The sequence below is a fragment of the Cavia porcellus genome, unplaced genomic scaffold (genome assembly GCF_034190915.1).
Source record: "Cavia porcellus strain 051 isolate PalLab524CR breed Dunkin Hartley unplaced genomic scaffold, mCavPor4.1 scaffold_4, whole genome shotgun sequence".
NCBI lineage: Eukaryota > Metazoa > Chordata > Mammalia > Rodentia > Caviidae > Cavia > Cavia porcellus.
The window spans coordinates 51,016,045-51,026,042 of record NW_026947487.1 but is presented as its reverse complement, the minus strand read 5'-3'; the positions used below and the strand labels follow the sequence as shown (position 1 = coordinate 51,026,042).

At 46.8% G+C, this 9,998-nt stretch overlaps 1 long non-coding RNA gene across 1 annotated transcript; it reads left to right on the top strand.

Moving 5' to 3' along the window:
* Nucleotides 1-740: 740 nt before the first annotated feature.
* On the top strand, nt 741-6,077 carry LOC134475588 (uncharacterized). The gene is made up of 3 exons (XR_010046763.1): nt 741-913; nt 4,820-4,916; nt 5,940-6,077. It is a non-coding gene; the product is annotated as an uncharacterized LOC134475588 (long non-coding RNA).
* Nucleotides 6,078-9,998: the final 3,921 nt, after the last annotated feature.

The following is a 9,998-nucleotide window of genomic DNA, read 5'->3' as shown; positions in this document are numbered from 1 at the left end:
GCATTCCAGCCCTCCAAGCCGGTTTAATAATCAGGCAAGGATCATCTGGTGAGGAAGGCAGGCCCCTAGAAACTCTGCCGGAAAGGTTGCGTTGTAAATTCGAAGGAACCTCGCGGTGGTGTCTCCATGCTGGGAAAAGCAGCCCTTTGTGGGAGGGGACTTTGATAATACACAAACTTTTACTGCAGAGAAATACTTTGTGGACCCACAAGTATTTTCAGATAAAATTTCTTGGGCAAAACTCCAAATTCCTTTTACTCCAGTGCCCCTCCCAAACAAAGGCTACTTCTTTCTGAGTCTCTATTTATTTGGGCGCAAGGAACATTCTGTGACTCTGCAGTAGATACAGTGTTTCAGAGTAGTTTGCAGTTCTATGGCTAGATAGTCTCTATCTCTGTCTCTCTCTCTCTGTCTGTCTCTCTGTCTCTCTAGAGCGCCACCCCACCCTACTAGGGCCGTTGCATTGCTCTGCATCCTCAGCATTTTTGGAGGGACAGGTTCTCACTAAATTTTCCCAGACTGGGCTGAAGCTTGAGATCAACCTGCCTCAGCCTCTCAGCCTCCCAGAGTACTGGAATTATGAACTACTTGCTTAGCTTGGATTTTTAATATTGCAACTGCTTTGGACTCTTGGACCCAGCAAGACTTTTCTTTGTGAAGCTGTCCAGCTTTCTGGGCCTCTCACTTTTGCTTGCCTTGGAGACCCTGCCAGCTAAGCTTGCTCTTGGGTCTACATATTACAGAAAGACAGTGCCGTGGCTTGGGTCTCCTTACTGCGGTGATGGAAGTCAGCTCTTTCCACAGGAAGGGGCGGGATTAAGGACGAGGGCTGGCAGACATCTCCGAGGGGCTGCAATGTTTGGTTTTCCCGCCCAAGTCCTCCTGGAGGCCCGGGGACCGCATGTGGCTGTGGGTACGGTGAGGGGAGGGCCGAAGCAACCGGCTTTGTGGACCCCTCTTCCCTTTGTGCTGGACCTGGGGAGGACTGGGGGCCTTTGAAGCCAAGCGGAACTCAGAGGCCACCGGAGGCCCCGGGGTTGAGTGGCAGCAGCTAGCTTCAGGGTCCCCAGGGGAACGCAGGCCCGGGGTCCCTCGGGAGAGCTAGAGTTTCACAGAGAAGGGGCTACAAAGTGTCCCCTGCAAATAACTCCGCGCGCGGAAGCCAGACAGATGGGTCTGGAGAGGAAATCGGAGGCGCGCTCCCGGAGGGCTGGGTCTGTCTTCTGCAGAAGCTGGGACGTTTCCTGCGGGCTCTGGGGAGACCGAAGAATTTTAATACCTTTTCCACCTTTCTACCTGGGGAACAGCTTACCAGTGTCCTTTGCCGAGCTCGGCTAATCCGCAACCCTCAAGTCGGCCTTGGCTAATAGAGCCAGGTCAGTCCTGCAGCATGCGGGCTTCAGAGCCGCACAATGGGTCCTGCGAGGCGGGCGCGGGCCGTGGGGGCTGCGGGCAGCGGGCAGCTGGCGTGGGCTGGCGGGCTGTCCTCCCTTTATGAACCGGCTACCTGTGGAGCCCGCCTCTGCAAAGCCTTACAGCGGCCACAGACAGATTTACAGGCCTTTAAAAACAGCGCTGAAGCGCGACAGCCTCGGTGGTGTTTACCCGGGCTTAAGGCATTTTACCAGCACTGCGCGCGTGTCAGGCCTCGCGTTATCCAGGGGCAGTGGGTCTCTGCGCCTAGCAGGCTGGGAGGGATTGGTGCTAACTAAGAGTATTTCACGTTACAGAAAGTATGTGCGTCCTAAATATTTGGAGTGAGTTCCAGAGGAAAAGATACCATTTGCAGTATTTCATTTACTACAGCAAAATTATAGGATATGAAAATCATTCTAATATTTGTATCCAATTAAAAATTAGTATCTTCTTAGTAGCATACGGTAGCACACACTGTAATCCCAGAATGCTGGAGGCTGGGGAAGGAGGACTGCAAACAGGTTCTAGGAAAGAGAGGGAGAGAGAGAGAGAGAGAGAGAGAGAGAGAGAGTTTTTAGCATATAGCACAAGCTGGCTTCAACTTGTGTTTCTCCTTCTCCTCCTGCCTCAGCCACCTGTGTGGCTGTGACTACAAGCATGCACTATCAGGCCTGGCCAATTATTATTATTATTTTTTTTTTTAAGAACAAAAGTATCCCTTCCACAATGGCTGAGATCCTAACAACCTGAGAAACGCCAGTTCTGGGGCTGAAAGAGGAAAAACCCCTCACCTTCTCCCAAGCCCCAGAGGATGGCCAACATCGCACTGTACCCTTCTGTACCAGGTTGCATTATGCCTTCACTGAGCCCCTCTGAGGGTGGTGCTAATGTCACCATATAACAAATCAAAGACACAGTGTTAGAGGTGGGGGTTATTGGCTGACTTTGCATGGGGAGAAGTAGAGGGTCTAATCCGCAGGGTGGGAGAGGACCAGTGAGCCCGTGGGAAAATCAAGACTCTTTTGTGGCTCTTTCTTTGTGGTGTGTATTTTCCTGCTCCATAGCAAGACAAGTTTTTTTTTTTTTTTCCCCTCGAGATGCCCTTCCTGTGGTTGACCCCATTCCTACAGCACAGAGCTGTGGCTTATGTTTATGTGGCCATTTTGTTTTCTTGTGTCATCTCTATAGTCTAGAATCAAGAATGGTATAAGTTGTCTTGGGTTTTTGGCCTTTGGGAAGGTGGCTTTGGAGGGTGTGGAAATTCTGAGAATTGCTAAAATTTTATTTAAAATGGTTGAATGCCTGTGGTCTCAGGGTGGATGGTTACACAAAGGTACCAAGCAACCCTTTGATTTTTCTGGCAGCACCCATGTACATTTGACATTAAGAAGGACTGGAGAAGAGGAGGAAGGGATCAAAGGTCACACTAAAGGTCAAGACCAGGAGCATGGGAGGAGGCTGGAACAGAAGAGACATTTGGAGCTTAAGACCCCAGAGGGCGAGGAGTGTTTGTGCACAACCGCTCCAGGTGGCAGAAGTGGCACATTACCTGTTTACTACCTGTTACTGGCACATGGCTGGGGAGGATCTGGCCTCATGGCTGGGGTGCAGCAAGCACCAGTCATTGGAGAGGATAGACCAGCGTCCTCCCTTGTAACTCACTTGTTTTACTTTGGCCTACTCAAGCGGGGAATTCCCAGTTCCATCCGGGTTAGTAAGAGTGTGGAGGATCAGAGGAGAGGGTCTTGCAGCTCCAGAGGCTGCCCACAGGAGCACGGTGAAGATACTTGGGTGATGATACAGTAAAATGCAAATGAATAAACAAACCAACAACGAAAACGAAGGAAGCAGCAGGAAAGGAATCCACCGGGCCATCCAGGGTCCCCGGGCTTCTGGCTGGCTCTGGCCACTTGCTCTGGCACCCATGTTCTCCCCATTTCTCCTCTGGCTGCATCCACTCCTTAGCTGGTATTCAAATTCATTCTCTTCACACAGTAGAGGGGAAAGTCATATTAAGAATGGTCAGATCCTGCAGGGATTTTGGGAAGTGTGCATCCAACAGAGAAAGACAGGTCTCCCTCCTGACTGTCTGTATCCAAATGTTTGCCCTATGTCTTTGGCTTTCTTCCCCTGCCACTGGGACTCATGTACGTGACATGTCACTCTGTCCCCGACTCAGAAGTGTGGCATACCTCTTCCTTAACCAGGCACTGGCGAGGAGGGTGGGGTCACTGTCACTGCTTTGTAGAATCCTTTCCCATGAGCAGACGTCGCATCACAGGAAGAAGTGGAAGTGTGAACAAGCAGGGATTTTTGAGTAGGTAACCAATAGCAACAGCTATACTCCACGTTCAACTAAACAATCATACAAATATTATTAAGTCAGAACACACACACGCACTCCTAGAGGTACAAGGAAAAATGGAACTGTCATCTCCACTTCGGGCTGCATTCTTGACACGGGCCACTCCCCCTCTGATTGTCACCAGTGCCATGAGAGTGTAGCCTCATCTCACTGGATCCCTGGGGTTCCTCCTCATCAGTTTCCTACCCAAAGATCTGCTCTCTTCCGGGCCAGAAATGATCATCTTCATGTGCTCACGGGGCTCACCTCATGTTCATGTCTGCAAATTTTCCACTTTTTCAGAGAGGTTGCTCACATCAGATTAGAGCTCACCCCAACTACCTCAGATCAACTGTCTGTTTCTGCCCAGTCTCTGTTTCCGGGTGAGATCACTTTCACACGTACCAGACGCTGAGAGTCCCGTGTATGCCTCTTAGAAAGACAACTCAACCTACCACCCTCCTCTTGGCCAGTCCAACTTTGGTCGGCATCTGTTTCTTCTGTCTAGAAGACTCTTTTCCTTACTCTCTGCTTAATTAATATTTGTTCTGTGCATCCTGCAGAGATCTAGCTGAATTCTCGTCCTTCAGAAGACCCATTTTAGATGCCTCTAGATAAGTTGAGCTTCCAGGCTGGCGGTTTAGCTCAGAGGCACAAGTGCCTGCCTGGCATGCATGAGGCCATGAGTTTGATCCCTGGTACCAAAAGAAAAAAAAATCTCAAAAAAGGAGTAAGCTAAGCTTCCTGTGACATGCTCTCACGACACCTGTTACTTCCTACTCATGTGCAATGTTTAATTCTGGATTTGGCTGATGATTTGTTGGTTTAATGTCACCTTCCTCCTGGATGATAAATTCTGCTGATAGTAACTGCCTGTAATCTGTTTATCACTGTATTTTCACTGCCTACACAGCGGCTTCCGTGGAAAAGTACTCAACCATTTACTGCATGAGCATGAAGAATTAGAAGTCATTATTTTCTTAGTTCTTCTCTCTTCCATTCCCACTTCTGATGCCATTTTCTTTTTTCAAAAGCAACAACTTTATCATTTCTTTGCAGGAGTCTTTGCAAATGGGTGACAAGAAGAGAGGACCACATTGCGGTGGAAAGCTGGGTATTGGTGAGGTTCTCTTCAGTGACTTTTCATCACATAGTGGTATGTGGTTTTCATCTGTTCTTTAGAGAGATCACTAATGACTTATAACACCAGCACTTAGGGTACCTTTTATCAACCCACAAAGGTTGCATCTTTAAATTCCAAGTGTCTTTTCAAAACAAATTCGTAAAATTGAGCGTTTGCCTGTGGTAAAGACCAACGCATAGGTAGAATGAATAAATACATGAATTTTCTTTGCTTCATGTATCAGTTCAGTTTGGTGATGCAAATTATTTCACACTGATTGTAAGAGAGTCTTCCAGGGAACCAAAATAGTATTACTAATGAATTCGTGTAAGCTAGCATGCAATATCTCCAACGCATACAGTCCTTGGTAGATGTTGGCTTTTCAGGGGCAGGGAGGGAGGTGAAATGTCTCTGTCCTCAGCATCTGTATAACACTGCTGCCTTGTCTTTATTTGGGCTGGAAAAGTCAAAGAGGAAGAGTCATACAAGCCTTTCTGTAGCTTCTACTGATCCATTAAACCTAAAATAGATTAGTCTCTAGAGACTGTCAGCTTCCCGGACAGCAATTACAGTGAAAGATGGCAGGCCAGAGACCTTCACTTAGTTGAAACTGAATGGCCAGCGTAGCTGCCTCCATCCTCCTCCTTCTCATCCAGCACAGCCTGCGTCTCCAGCCGGCTGCCCACCCAGTCTGGGCCAATTCCTTCCCCAGCCTGAAAGGGCAGAGACTTGTGGACTTCTGAGCTTTGCGAGATGCCCACATGGAAAGGAGGGGATCTCACCATACCTTGCAGAACACTGCATCACCTGTAAGATAAAAACAGGCTGAAACCCAGGAAAGCAACACATACCGGATAATGCTTAGCTCAAGGAGCCCCACCTTACTCGGGGAATTGAAATAAAGAGACATGATAATCTACATTGGTACCATAAAAATATGGTGGCTGTTTAAATGGAATACTGCAGTAAGAGACACACTGCCTCAAACCCTTCAAAATACCTAGCACTTCCTCCCTAACTTCCAGCTGCTTGTCCCATTGCTCCTTTTTTTTGCAGCAGCTCCAGAGGTCTTCTCCTTCCTGGTGTCTTTATCTGTGCTGTTGTAGCTGCCCTGGTGTCCTGAATCAGTTCACAATGTTTACCTTTCACGGTCATTTTCGCTTTGGGGAAGAGCCAGAAGTCACAGGATGCTCGATTCAGTGAGTAAGGTAGATGAGGACACACCATAGTGTTTTAATGGGCAGAGATTGCTGGAAATATTTGATCTAGAATGGTGATCAAAATGTATGGTGACCATGTGAATAAAAAATATATTACAGCGAAAGACACATTGGCATGTATCCCCCTCAAAATACTCAAACCATTCCTCTCTGAATATATTTTCCCCATCATTCTTGGCAATGTGGTTTTTGCTGTTAAGTTAAACATTCATCTTATTTTTCCATCTCTTTGAAAGTTTTATGAGAAATATGTTTTGTAACAAAACTTATCGGATTTGTTAAGAGCAGCTAAGGTAGGATTCATATTTAAGTGGAAGACACCAAAGTAACTTTTCTAAGCTACCTAAAGAACAGTAAGCATAACATATTCATTTATTATTAAAACTAATGTTTATTGAGATCTGCTTATTGGGCGAGTTTTCTTCTGAAGATTTGAGCAACTTCAGAACTGATATGGAAACACCAGACAAGCAGGTCCTGTGCCTGTCCCTGAAGGATCTAAGAGCCAGGGAGAGCTGCTATTTATCTGTCAGGTGATGTTAGAGCAGCTCGAAGAGATAACTTTTCCTCCTGGAGAAATTGACGGAATGCCTCAGCCCCGTAGCGACCCTGCCAGCTGGCTGATCCTCGGGGATTTTTTAAAAGTTGTGCATGCTCTGCAGGCTGCTGGTGTGCGGCTCCTGGGACCTGTCAGTTTGTTACTCTGCAGGGCACTGGGCAGGTCCCGCGGCCAAAGGCTGAATCTCCTCTGTGTATGAAGATTGGAATTCTCGGCCTGCTAGAAAGGGTGTGTGTCACTCTGCTTCCACATGCTTTCCATGGTGAAAGAGCTCTCGAAAGCTGAAGCTATTCAGAATACACTTAAGTGTAGTAGGTGATTATAACTCATTTGACTTTTTTATTTTAAATTTTTTACTAGGACATAAAGGCTGCGTTCACTGTGAGAAGGCAACAACGCATGACCCCACACATCTTGATTCTGTTTATGTTCTCTTCCCCGTGCCTCCATTCCCTCTGCCTCCATCTCTTTTTCACTTTAAATACAAACTGCCTGATAGCCAACTCTAATATTAAATAAAACGCTTACTTTTCCCGAGTTCGTAATTCTCTGTTCTCATTCAAGTCTTTATTTATAAGTTGAGTTCCATATCCTTAGCTCCAAATTTTATTTCAGATTCAACACACTTAATTTCTTCAACACATTCAATTTTGCACAAGCTATGGAACGGAGTATCACTGACAGTGTTGCATGACCTTTTGGCTTTCCAGCCATGATCATGATCCATGATCACCTCCTCACACTTCTTGGTGACTCCATCTGTGTAGACGAGGATGTCTTACCATGCACGAGCTCTTCAAGCCCATGTGAGTTAAAGTGATTTTACGCCCCCGTAATAAAATTTTCACGTGGATGCCTATGGTGACAGCCTGCATTACTTCCTTAGTATCATCGTTGTAAAATCTCACTAAAGAGAGGAAAATTTGAAAGCTTATGGATTAGTTGTTATCAACATTTCAGGCCAGGAGAACAATACCTAAGATGTTTTGAGAGCTTACTTTAATCCACTAACTGTTCTATGCCTTTTTAATGTATTTACTGACAATTTTTTGACATAGATACAACTGTTATCTCCATGTTACAGATGAGAAAATGGAGGCCCAGAAAGCACAGTGAGTTGCTTATTAAATGACGATGTTAGCAAACTGACATATTATTAGTCAGCCTATGCTTTAAACAACTAAACTCGTAGGCAGTAATTTGTAAATGTTTCTAAATAAAATTGCATTTTAGTGAGATTATCATTTCCTTAAACCTCTAAGTGTTATAATACTAGGTGGTGTATGTGGTGTGATAAAAAAATGTGGTGGATATTTAAATTTTAAAAATTGTTACAGTAGAAGACACACTCCCATTAAGCTCCTTCAGACTCTGCCTCACTTCCAACACTCTTCTCCCACCATTTGGCCACTTCTTAAAGCAGTTCTGAAGTTCTCTTTCCTGATGTCCTTAGTCATGGTAGCTTGGTGGCTACCGTGGCTGAAAAGGTGGAATACCTTTTCAGCGATTTCTGCCAAATAGAAACATCACAGTGGTTCTCATCCATCTTACTTACTGTAACTGATACAGTGCAATTTCTGACTCCTCTCCAAAGCCAAGATGATAAAAACAAACAAATAAACAAGCAAACAAACAAACAAACCAAGTTGACTGTGAAGGTAAATTTGGCGTTGACTCCAGACATCAAGGCAGCCATGACAGCACAGGCGTGACATTCATGGAAGAGTACTCTAGAGCTGCTTCAGAAACTGACATGAAGGATGGGACCAGTGTGTTCAAAATGGGGAGGATTTTGAAGGGCTTTCATAGCAACATGGCCTTCACTGCAAGACAGTTTTTAAAAAATTAAATATCTGAATATATGCTCAAAAAGAAAAGAAAACCAGTCTGGAGTTCTGCTCCTGGTTGTCCACACTCAGGGAAGACCCACTGCCGCCAAGCTGTTGTCGTGGGTGATCTGCTCAGGAAAGACCCGGTGCAAACGCCCAGGGCTTGGGTCTCTCAAAGTACTGATGTCTGAGGATTAAATAAGTGCCTAAATATGAGGTTTAATTTGTTTAAAACCAAATTTGAACCCTACAACCCAGCCAAAGGCCCTCCTGTTAGTGTCAGAAGGCTGAACTTGGTGATTTCCTCATTCAAGGTACATATCCCTCCTTTGGAAAGTGAGAGGGTTAGAGGGTCCCGCCCCAGCAAGGCCAGGAGCTGCAGCAAAAGGCAGCTGCATCCTGCAGGGAGCTCACCGGCCTCACGTGCAAAAGGAGCTGAAATTTTGATGTGGTACTCTAAGGAATGATGATCGCCCTTCCCTTTCTCCCTCCCTCTCTCCTTTCCTCCTTCCTTCCTTCTTCTTTTTCTTCCTTCCTTCCTTCCTTCCTTCCTTCCTTCCTTCCTTCCTTCCTTCCTCTTTTTCTTCTTTCTCCTCTCTCCTTCCTTTTTCCTCCCTTCCCTTCTCTCTCTCATTGTAAACACATATATCTGAGTGTGGTTTATAAGGCCGGAAATGTTCTACCTCTCTGATTTCCGGCGCTGTCCCCAGGATGTGCACCCAGGGAGGGTGGTGGGAAGCAGCCGCTGCTGGGCCAAAGCTCTTCCTGGTCGCACAGAGCCAGACTCTGCAGTCACTGTCGCCGGGGCCTGGGGCACGTGGAGCAAGGTGTACCGAAATGCAGTTAAGTGATGGAAGATAGGAAGTCTTTCATGTGACCATCCCATTTCCTCATGAATATTGGATAAGTGAATATTGATTAGGATTCATTACAAGACTCCTTATTACATCCATTTTTAAACTTCTGATTCAAACAAGTGATGGTTAAACTGAGGACGCCTTCAAAACCCAGCAACTAACCTCTGCCTAAGGAGCACTTACTCCTTGGCCCTACCATCTGCACCATGTAGAGCTCACAGTATTTCTCTCCAGACACCTGGGCCAGACTCACATGTCTTTGGCTGGCCTCTACTGGCACCTCTGGGCAGCTGTCTCTGGCTTGCAGGGGCCTTGGGCTGGTGGGCTGGACCTGTGAAGAGGGCTTGCATCAGTGTACCAGCCTTCCAGGCAGCCCTTGGAGTTGGGTAAGGTGGGCAGGTGGGCAGGCAGTGAACCAGTGGGCAAGCAGGTAAGTAGCGGGATGGGCAGTGAGGCAGGTGGGTGGTGCAGGAGGGTAGATGTGCAGATGGGCGGGCAGGTAGATGGGCAGGTGGGCAGGTGGGCATGCAGGCAGATGGGCAGGTGGACAGATATGCAGGCAGCGAAGTGAGGGCTGCAACGAACTCTTCTAAACATGAGAGCCGCCTGAAGAAGGATCGTTTTCAGAAGGCAGCAGGCCTGCTGTCTCC